The 9,465-nt window shown below is 46.9% G+C and overlaps 1 long non-coding RNA gene across 1 annotated transcript; it reads right to left on the reverse strand.

Moving 5' to 3' along the window:
• Positions 1–430: 430 nt before the first annotated feature.
• On the reverse strand, positions 431–8,565 carry LOC140399764 (uncharacterized). The gene is made up of 3 exons (XR_011937858.1): positions 8,520–8,565; positions 1,642–1,674; positions 431–674 (listed from the first exon to the last, which is right to left on the reverse strand). It is a non-coding gene; the product is annotated as an uncharacterized lncRNA (long non-coding RNA).
• Positions 8,566–9,465: the final 900 nt, after the last annotated feature.

The raw sequence follows: 9,465 nt of genomic DNA on the forward strand, positions 1-9,465 counted from the left end.
GATTGTGACCTGAGATAGCTTTGCTGTTTGAGTGGAAGTGAAGGTACCAGTTAAGGGTTATTGTGTCACTACATTGATTAGAATTGTTTAAGGAGTAGTTGTAAGCTATTTTCTTTTGTAATGCCAATTACATTTTAATACTGTGTTCGCAATAAAGTTTGTTTTAATGTACCGTATCCTTACTCTTCGTGAAATTCCCCCTGGAGCGAGATATCCTTTCCTCACTGCCTTACCAATTAATAGAACAATCCTTATGGTATCGCAGATACCGTTGCGGTCTGTCCAGAGTCGTAATACAATATTTTTGGGCTCGAACGCATGCCCTATTCCTAAACAATAGCAATGTCGTCTAATGGCTCAGATAAATTATTTTGATAAGCTACCTCCAATATTTATTGAAATGGGATTGCTCAGATTTGACCTCCTCCAGCGCTTTTCGATGAAATCCAAGCATTCACAACTGTAGATTCCTCCAATGACCACGGTGTCGTTATATTCAAGGTGCGTCTTGCACTGTCCTTCGTCATAATCCCTTCGATTTGCAGGATTCCGGTTGTGATAATATTGGATCCTTACGGCAGGACATTGGCAACGACAATTCAAAGTTATATTCTCTCCGGTAAAAAAGTGTCCGTAAGGCGGGAACGAAGTTAAGTCTGGCATCGGTAAATCAACTGAAGTCAAACAGATCACACATTGAATACATTTCTCCAATCGGCGTGCCAATCAGCGCAGACCTCATTATTGGTTGACCATTAAATAGCCTCACATTGAAATAACATAAGGGTTGCAATGTTGCTTGATCACAGCTTTTAACTTTGCAATAAATATACTTTGCTGTAATAAATGTACTATGTTTTATTTACGATAGAGAGTAAAGTTTCGTAAACGTTCTTACAACAGAACTGGTTCCAAAACCAGAAGATTGTTGGCAATCCCAACATCTTGAGAATGACATGAGCTAACATTTCTAGTCTGGATGGCTTTGTCAAAGCTGGAGAGAACTGGAAATAGCGCCAAATGTATAAAGATGTGGGCGGGGGAATTGGAGCAGCACCTCTGGACAGGAAGCGTGCCATGTGTGGAAATTGACAAAGATATCCTGGACAGAAAGACAAAGGGAATGTAAATGCGGGTGATTATGGCGAATGAGGATGCTGACCGTGGCACATCAATAACTTAGAAATTGTTAATTTCACAACAAATGTAAGCAGGATAAAAAATGCAACTTGGAGCTGGGAACAGATGGACATCGTGGGAACGGAGTTCTGCCCAGTATACCATCTCTGCTTTCCACTTCCCTCCTGGAGTTTGACAACGGGTGTGCTATCTCCTCCGCAACATAACTCGTTCAACTGTTTCAACATTAAACACTGTCGTTAGTTCTGAATGTTGTTGCCAAATAGAATCTACAAGAAGTGGGCAGGTCGCAATCACTGCTCCGAACACAATAAACAACTGGAGGAAAGTCTGAGAGCAGCAAACATTGCTCAAGCATTTGAGGAACGTTGCACACTGATTTATGCAGCAGATTATTTCCACTTGTTTTAATCACCTCACCAAGACTGAAAACAGTTAAATGGTGACACGTTAGCCCAGAAACTGCAATTATTGTATTCAGTTTTAAAATCGGTTACTCACATATGTCCATTCCGAGAAGCCAGCCGAAATGAACTAAAAAGAAAAGGAGTGACAATGTTAAAAAAAACCTAGAATGTGCATCATTCCGTGCACTCTTTCCACACATTGCAAATAACAGAATGTGGAGATGGAAACTCAAATGATTTCCAGAGCCTAAGACCGCTGGGGTTTAAGAGACATTTAGCTTTCAGCACACATAGTGGTCTTCGGTCCATTCTGTCTCCACTGGCAATCATGCACCTATCTTTCCAATCTCATTTTCCAGCCCTTGTGTCCGTAGTCTTGTCGACTGTAGAGTTTGAAGTGTTCATCAAATGCTTCTTAAAATTATGTGTGCTCTCGGCTCTACCAACTTTTTAGGCAGTGGTTTCCAGATCGACAACACCCGCTGGGTCAATGGTTCTTCCTCAACCGCTTCTCCAATCTCCTGCCCCTGTCCTTTTGTCTATGGATTTAGAGTACCAATTTTTTTTTTTTTTGCAACTAAAGGGTAATTTAACGCGGCCAATCCACCTACCTTGCACATTCTGTTCTGGTTGCAGGGGTGAGACGCACGCAGACACGGCAAGAATGTGCAAACTCCACATGGATAATGACTCGAAGCCGGGAGCGAACCTGAGTCCTCGGCGCCCTGAGGAAACATGCTAACCACTGCGCCACCGCCCTACCCCTTATCTCAAACCTGCGTCCCTCCCCCACATAGTTAATTACCCTCCGCGAAGGGTAAAAGTTTCTTTTGAGGTACCGTCTCTCTGTCCCTCATAGTTTTATGCAACTCAGCAAGATCCACCACCAGCCTCCTCTGCTCCTAGGAAAACCATCACAGACTATCCATCCTCTCTTCATAGCTGAAACACTCCAGCCCAGGCAAGCTGCTGGTGAATCTCCTCTGGATCGTTTCAGGTGCAATCAAATTCTTCACAGAATGGGGCGGCCAAAATTGCACAGAGCTCTAGATGTGGTTTGAAGTGTGCTTGTTAAAGCATGTGCTTACATCTAATGATTGAGCCAATCCAGGGAGGCATCCCACATGCTTTCGCCACCTTCCTACAAGAATCTATGGACATGCACCACAAGGCACCTCTGCTCCATTGTAATGCACAGCCTCCCGCCGTTCATTCAGTATTCCTTTGCCTCGTTAGTCCTCCCAAAATGCAGCACCCCGCACATCTCAGGGTAAAATTCCATTTTTCACAGTCAATCTCACCATCTCATTTATATAGTCCTGGATTCTAAGGCTTTCGTCCTCGTTATTTACTGTCTGGTCTGTACTCTACACTGTACCTCGGTGACGTGACAATAAATCTAAATCGAATCTACCACACCACAAATTATCTTCCTATTGCGAACATTCTGATCACTTGCTCCACAGGGTAGGGATTTGGTTGGGTTGAGTTGGTTGTTGGGAGTTCATAGACCATAGAATTTACAGTGCAGAAGGAGGCCATTCGGCCCATCGAGTCTGCACCGGCTCTTGGAAAGAGCACCCTACCCAAGGTCAACACCTCCACCCTATCCCCATAACCCAGTAACCCCACCCAACACTATGGGCAATTTTGGACACTAAGGGCAATTTATCATGGCCAATCCACATAACCTGCACATCTTTGGACTGTGGGAGGAAACCGGAGCACCCGGAGGAAACCCGCGCACACACGGGGAGGATGTGCAGACTCTGCACAGACAGTGACCCAAGCCGGAATCGAACCTGGGACCCTGGAGCTGTGAAGCACTTGTGCTATCCACAATGCTACCGTGCTGTGTCAATCTTGGAAAATTGGAAGATCAGGAAGATACGATCGGTCTTAATCTAATGATAAATACGTCCATTGACATCAAGATTTAATAATTCTACGCCACTTTTTCAGTCTGAATGGGGTTGCGGGGGGGTTCATGACTGTAAAGGTTTGCAGCCTCCATGCTAAAACCTCAGACCCAGATTTATGTGACACACGTCATTGGAGCAGTCTGGCAAGTAGCTCATCTCTATTCCCAGTGACGTTGTGCGCTGCTCTGGTTGGGACACATCAGAAGACTCGAGATGGACGAATGCCTGAAAGCAGCAACAAAATAGGGGGCTCTGCACTTAGAAACATAGAAAACAGTAGCAGGAGGAAGTTATTCGCTCCTTCGAGTCTGGTCCAACATCCATTATGATCATGGCAGATCCTCCAAAATAATAGCCCAATCCTGCTTTACCCCAATAGAAACAGAGGGGTGTCATCGAGACATAGGGTCCTGTTGTGCGGAAGGCCATTCTGTCTACGGAGTCTGTACCGACGTTCTGAAAGAGCACCAACAAAGGCCCACTTCCCCACCATATCCCCACAGCCCCAGCTAATCTTTGGACCGTGAGGGATAATTTGACATGACAAAGCCACGTAATTTACATTTCTCTGGACACTAAGTGGCAATTTAGTAAGGCCGATTGACCTAAACATGAATGGATTGGGCCGCTAACGTGCTTAGATTTTCACCGAATCTCAGAATAATACAATGCAAAAGATGTCATTTAGTACAATAAACCTGCACCGACACATGGAAAACACGTGACCTGCCTATCTAATCCCTTTGCGAGCACTTTGCAAATAGCATTGAATGTTACGAGATGCCAAGTACTCATCCAGATGCTTTATAAAGGCAACGCGCCTCGATCACCGTCCCAGGAGGTGAATTCCAATCCATGACCGCCCTCTGGGTAAGAAGGTTTCCTTCAAATCTCCCCAAAATCTTCTGACCCTCACCTTGAACCTGTGTCGCCTCGTGACTGGCCTTTCAACTAAGGGGAATACCTGCCCCCTATCTACTCCGTCCATGCCCATCACAATCTTGGATACCATAACAAGGTAACCCCTCAGTCTTTTCTGTTCCAGTGAAAATACCCGAAGCCTCTCTGGATAACATCTCTCCATGACTTTACAATTCTCTCCCAGACACCATCCTGGCGTATCACTTCTACATCCCCTCCAGTACAATCACATCCTTCCTATGATGTGTGGATCACAATTACACATAGTGCTCCAGCTATGGCCTCACCAAAGTTATATATAAATCCAGAGGACCTCCCTCACTTGCTCTTAATTTTCTGGAAAACATGTTCGGATCTCCTGATTCGACCTGCCAGAAATGTTTATATTGCCACTTTCCTTTCCGAATTTAAATGTTGACTTCACCGCAGTACTTTCTATTATGCTCCAGTCTTTCCACACTATTGCGCATTTTGTGACCGCAATGAACGAACATTTTGTTTCGTTTTGACATTAGAAATTAACGTTTGTATATTCCCCGTGACTGCTCTCCTCTTTTCGAAGAAAGCTGAGAACTGATGACTGAACAGGAGCGCGCCACGCCTCAGACGAGGGGATTGGCTGAATTCTAGGCCTTCATGAATAATTAATTCATGGCATTTGAACCCATTTAGTTGGGGGGAATCGGTATCAGGAACCAGACGTCCAGCCAATCGACCCCGAATTTGCGCTCGTCTGGGTAACCGCATGACTCTAGTTTGGCAGAATTGCCCTCATCATTTCTGGCCACCTGCTTGGGCTGCCACTTGTACAATTTCACTTCTGAATGCCTCCTACTGCTTTGAAATAGTTTTACAGAGAACATTCCAATAGCTGGAACCAATACACTCTTGCTAGCTCATCTCCCAAATTTGTAAAGTCTGCCTTCCACAATTTACTTTGTGGAAATGCCGGCGTTGGACTTGGATGAGCACAGTAAGAAGTCTTACAGCACGAGGTTAAAGGCCAACAGGTTTGTTTCAAGCACTAGCTTTCGGAGCACTGTTCCTTCCTCAGGTGAATGAAGAGGTAGTTTCCACAAACATAAACATAGACAAAGTCAAAAATGAAAGACGATACTTTGCATGCGAATCTTTCCAGGTACCTAAGTCTACAGATCCAGACGGAGCCACTGTAGAGAGATAATCACATAAAATAGAGGTGTGAATTGTCCAAAGCCAGGACAGTTGGTAGGATTTCGCAAGACCAGGCCAAATGGTGGGGGTTGAATTTCATAGAATTTCATAGAATTTGTAGTGCATAAGGAGGCAATTCGGCCCATCGAGTCTGCACCGGCTCTTGGAAAGAACACCCAACCCAAGCAAACACCACTCTATCCCCATAACCCAGTAACCCCATTCAACCAACACTAAGGGCAATTTTGGACCCTGAGGGCAATTTAGCATGGCCAATCCACCTAACCTGCGCATCCTTGAACTGTGGGAGGAAACCGGAGCACCCGGAGGAAACCGATGCACACGCGGGGAGAACGTGCAGACTCCTCACAGACAGTGACCCAGCCGGGAATCGAACCCGGGACTCTGGCGCTGTAAACCAATTGTGCTAACAACTATGCCACCGTGCTGCCTCGTGTCGAATGTAATGCGACAAGAGTCCAAGGTCCCCGTTGAGGCCATTTCTCATGTGTGCAGAACTTGGATATAAGTTTCTGCTCGTTAGAAGCCTTTCTCTCCAGTGGCTGCATCATCATCCACCACCTGCAGGACAACCCTTGGTGCAGCTGAATGCCTGCATCAGGGTCCTCCACCTGCACGACCACCCTTGTTGTGGTTGACTGCATGTACCAGGGTCCACAAGCTGCACGACCACCCTTGTTGTACCTGACTGCCTGTACCAGGGTCCTCCACCTGCACGACCCTCTTAAAGCTGACTGCCTGCACAGTGTCCTCAACCTGCACGACCCTCTTGGTGTAGCTGAATGTCTGCATCAGAGTCCTCCACCTGCACGACCACCCTTGTTGTACCAGGGTCCAGAACCTGCACGGCCCTCTTGATGTAGCTGACTGCCTATACCAGCGTCCTCTACTTGAAAGCTCCACTTGGTGTAGCTGACTGCCTGCATCATAGTCCTCCACGTGAACGATCCACTTGGTGTAGCTGACTGCCTGAATCTGGGTCCTCAACTTGAAAGATCCACTTAGTGTAGCTGACTGCCTGTACCAGGATCCTCAAACTGAAAGATCAACTTGGTGTAGCTGACTGCCAACACCAGGGCCCTCCAGTTGAAAGATCCACTTGGTGTTTCTGGCTGCAATGTACCAGGGTCCTCCACCTGCACGACTTACCTTGGTGTAGCTGACTGCCTGTACCAGGGTCCTGTACCTGAAAGATCCACTTGGTGCAGCTGACTGCCTGTACCAGTGTCCTTTACCTGAAAGATCCACTTGGTGTAGCTGACTGCCTGCATCATGGTCCTCTACCTGAAAGATCCACTTGTTGTAGCTGACTGCCTGTACCAGTGTCCTTTACCTGAAAAATCCACTTGGTGTAGCTGACTGCCTGTACCAGGGTCCTGTACCTGAAAGATCCACTTGGTGCAGCTGACTGCCTGTACCAGTGTCCTTTACCTGGAAGATCCACTTGGTGTAGCTGACTGCCTGCATCATGGTCCTCTACCTGAAAGATCCACTTGTTGTAGCTGACTTGGAGTACAGTGTTCAATTCTGGTCGCCACACTACCAGAAGGATGTGCAGGCTTTAGAGAGGGTGCAGAAGAGATTTACCAGAATGTTGCCTGGTATGGAGGGCATTAGCTATGTGGAGCGGTTGAATAAACTTGGTTTGGTCTCACTGGAACGACGGAGGTTGAGCGGCGACCTGATAGAGGTATACAAAATTATGAGGGGCATAGACAGAGTGGATAGTCAGAGGCTTTTCCCCAGGGTAAAAGGGTCAATTACTAGGGGGCATAGGTTTAAAGTGCGAGGGGCAAGGTTTAGAGGAGATGTACGAGGCAAGTCTTTTACACAGAGGGTTGTAGGTGCCTGGAACTCGCTACCGGAGGAGGTGGTGGAAGCAGGGACGATAGTGACATTTAAGGGGCATCTTGACAAATACATGAATAGGATGGGGATAGAGGGGTACGGACCCCGGAAGTGTAGAAGATTGTAGTTTAGTCGGGCAGCATGGTCGGCACGGGCTTGGAGGGCCGAAGGGCCTGTTCCTGTGCTGTACTTTTCTTTGTTCTTTGACTGCCTGCATCATGGTCCTCTACCTGAAAGATTCACTTGATGTTGTTGGTTCAGGACGCTGGGCAGGCAGTCAGAAACACGAAGATGGGACTGTAGGTTGACGACCCTGGCGCAGCTGTCAGCAACACCAAGAGGGTCGTGCAGGTGGAGGACCCTGGTGATGCTGACTGTCTGCACAAGGCCCGCCGGCTGTAGTCCCTCTGTGCGATGCTGACTGCCTGCACCAGGGTCCTCCGCCCGCATCTTTTCTACCTTATGACGAATAACTGCCCCACGGCCCTATTCCCGCACTGTCCTCCAGATGTTGGTATTGTGTACTTTCTACCTTGATCGGACTATTAACAAAATGCTCTGTGACATTTTCGCATAGTTTAAGAACAGAGGGCAACACGGGAGCACAGTGGTTAGCACTGCGCCTGGGACCCGGGTTCTAATCCGACCTTGGGTGACTGTCTGGGTGGAGTTTTACTTTCTCCCCGAGTCTGCGTGGGTTTCCTCCCGGTGCCCCGGTTTACCCCACGGTCCAAATAGCTGCAGGATCGATGGATTGATGGATTGATCACCGCCTTTTTGTCCCAAGGTATGCCGTTCGGTGACGCTAATCCATAGGTGGGTAGGGTCAGCCTATGTAGGGTGCTCTTTCTGTGGGTTGTTACAAACTCGATGGCTTCATTCTGCACTGCAGGACTTCTATGTTGCAAATCAGGCAAACAATTCCTTGCACGGTTTCATATTTTCAGTTGCAAAATATAGGAAGTGGGCATTCAAAAAATACATGCAGGCTTACATCTGTTGATGCAGTTCCTCAGTTTTACACAGTTCCTCAGTTACAACCACAATCCTTGGGACGTTGAAGCTAGTATGCATAATATGTACTCACCGATTGGAAGGAATATTAACGCCGTAAACATTTTCCAATCAGGGTCACACACGGTGATTAGGTTTCCAAAGTGTCTACATCTTAGACGTTCCTAGATGTATTCCTAATATTTTTTTGTCTAAAGGATATTGACCATGTAACACGCGACAACTTGATCAGCAACTTCCAGTCAGCAACATCACTCAAAGAACAAAGAACAAAGACAATGTCAACACTGGAACAGGCCCTTCGGCCCTCCCAGCCTACACCGATCCAGATCATCTATCTAAACCTGTCGTCTATTTTCCAAGGATCTACTTCCCTCTGTTCCCAGCCCGTTCATATATCTGTCTAGATGCATCTTAAATTATGCTATCGTTCCCGCCTCTACCACCTCCACTGGCAAAGCGTTCCAGGCACCCACCACCCTCTGCGTAAAAATCTTTCACGCACATCTCCCTTAAATTTTCCCCCTCTCACCTTGAAATCGTGAACCCTTGTAATTGACACCCTCACACTTGGAAAAAGCGTATTGCTATCCACCTTGTCCATACCTCTCATTATGTTGTGGACCTCAATCAGGACCCCTCAGCCTCCTTCTTTCCAACGAAAACAATCTTAATCTACTCAACATTTCTTCATAGCTAGCACCCTCCATACCAGGCAACATCCTGGCGAACCTCCTCTGCACTCTCTCTAAAGCATCCACATCCTTCGGTAATGTGGCGAACAGAACTGCACGCAGTATTCCAAATGTGGCCTAACCAAAATCCTATACAACTGTAACATGACCTGCCGACTCTTGTACTCAATACCCCGTCCGATGAAGGCAAGCATGCTTTATGCCTTCTTGACCACTCTATCGACCTGCGTTGCCACCTTCAGAGTACAATGGACCTGAACCCCCAGATCTCTCTGTACATCAATTTTCCACAGGACTCTTCCATTAACCGTATAGTCCGCTCTT

The sequence above is a fragment of the Scyliorhinus torazame genome, chromosome 23 (assembly GCF_047496885.1).
Source record: "Scyliorhinus torazame isolate Kashiwa2021f chromosome 23, sScyTor2.1, whole genome shotgun sequence".
In the NCBI taxonomy this organism is placed as follows: Eukaryota; Metazoa; Chordata; class Chondrichthyes; order Carcharhiniformes; family Scyliorhinidae; genus Scyliorhinus; species Scyliorhinus torazame.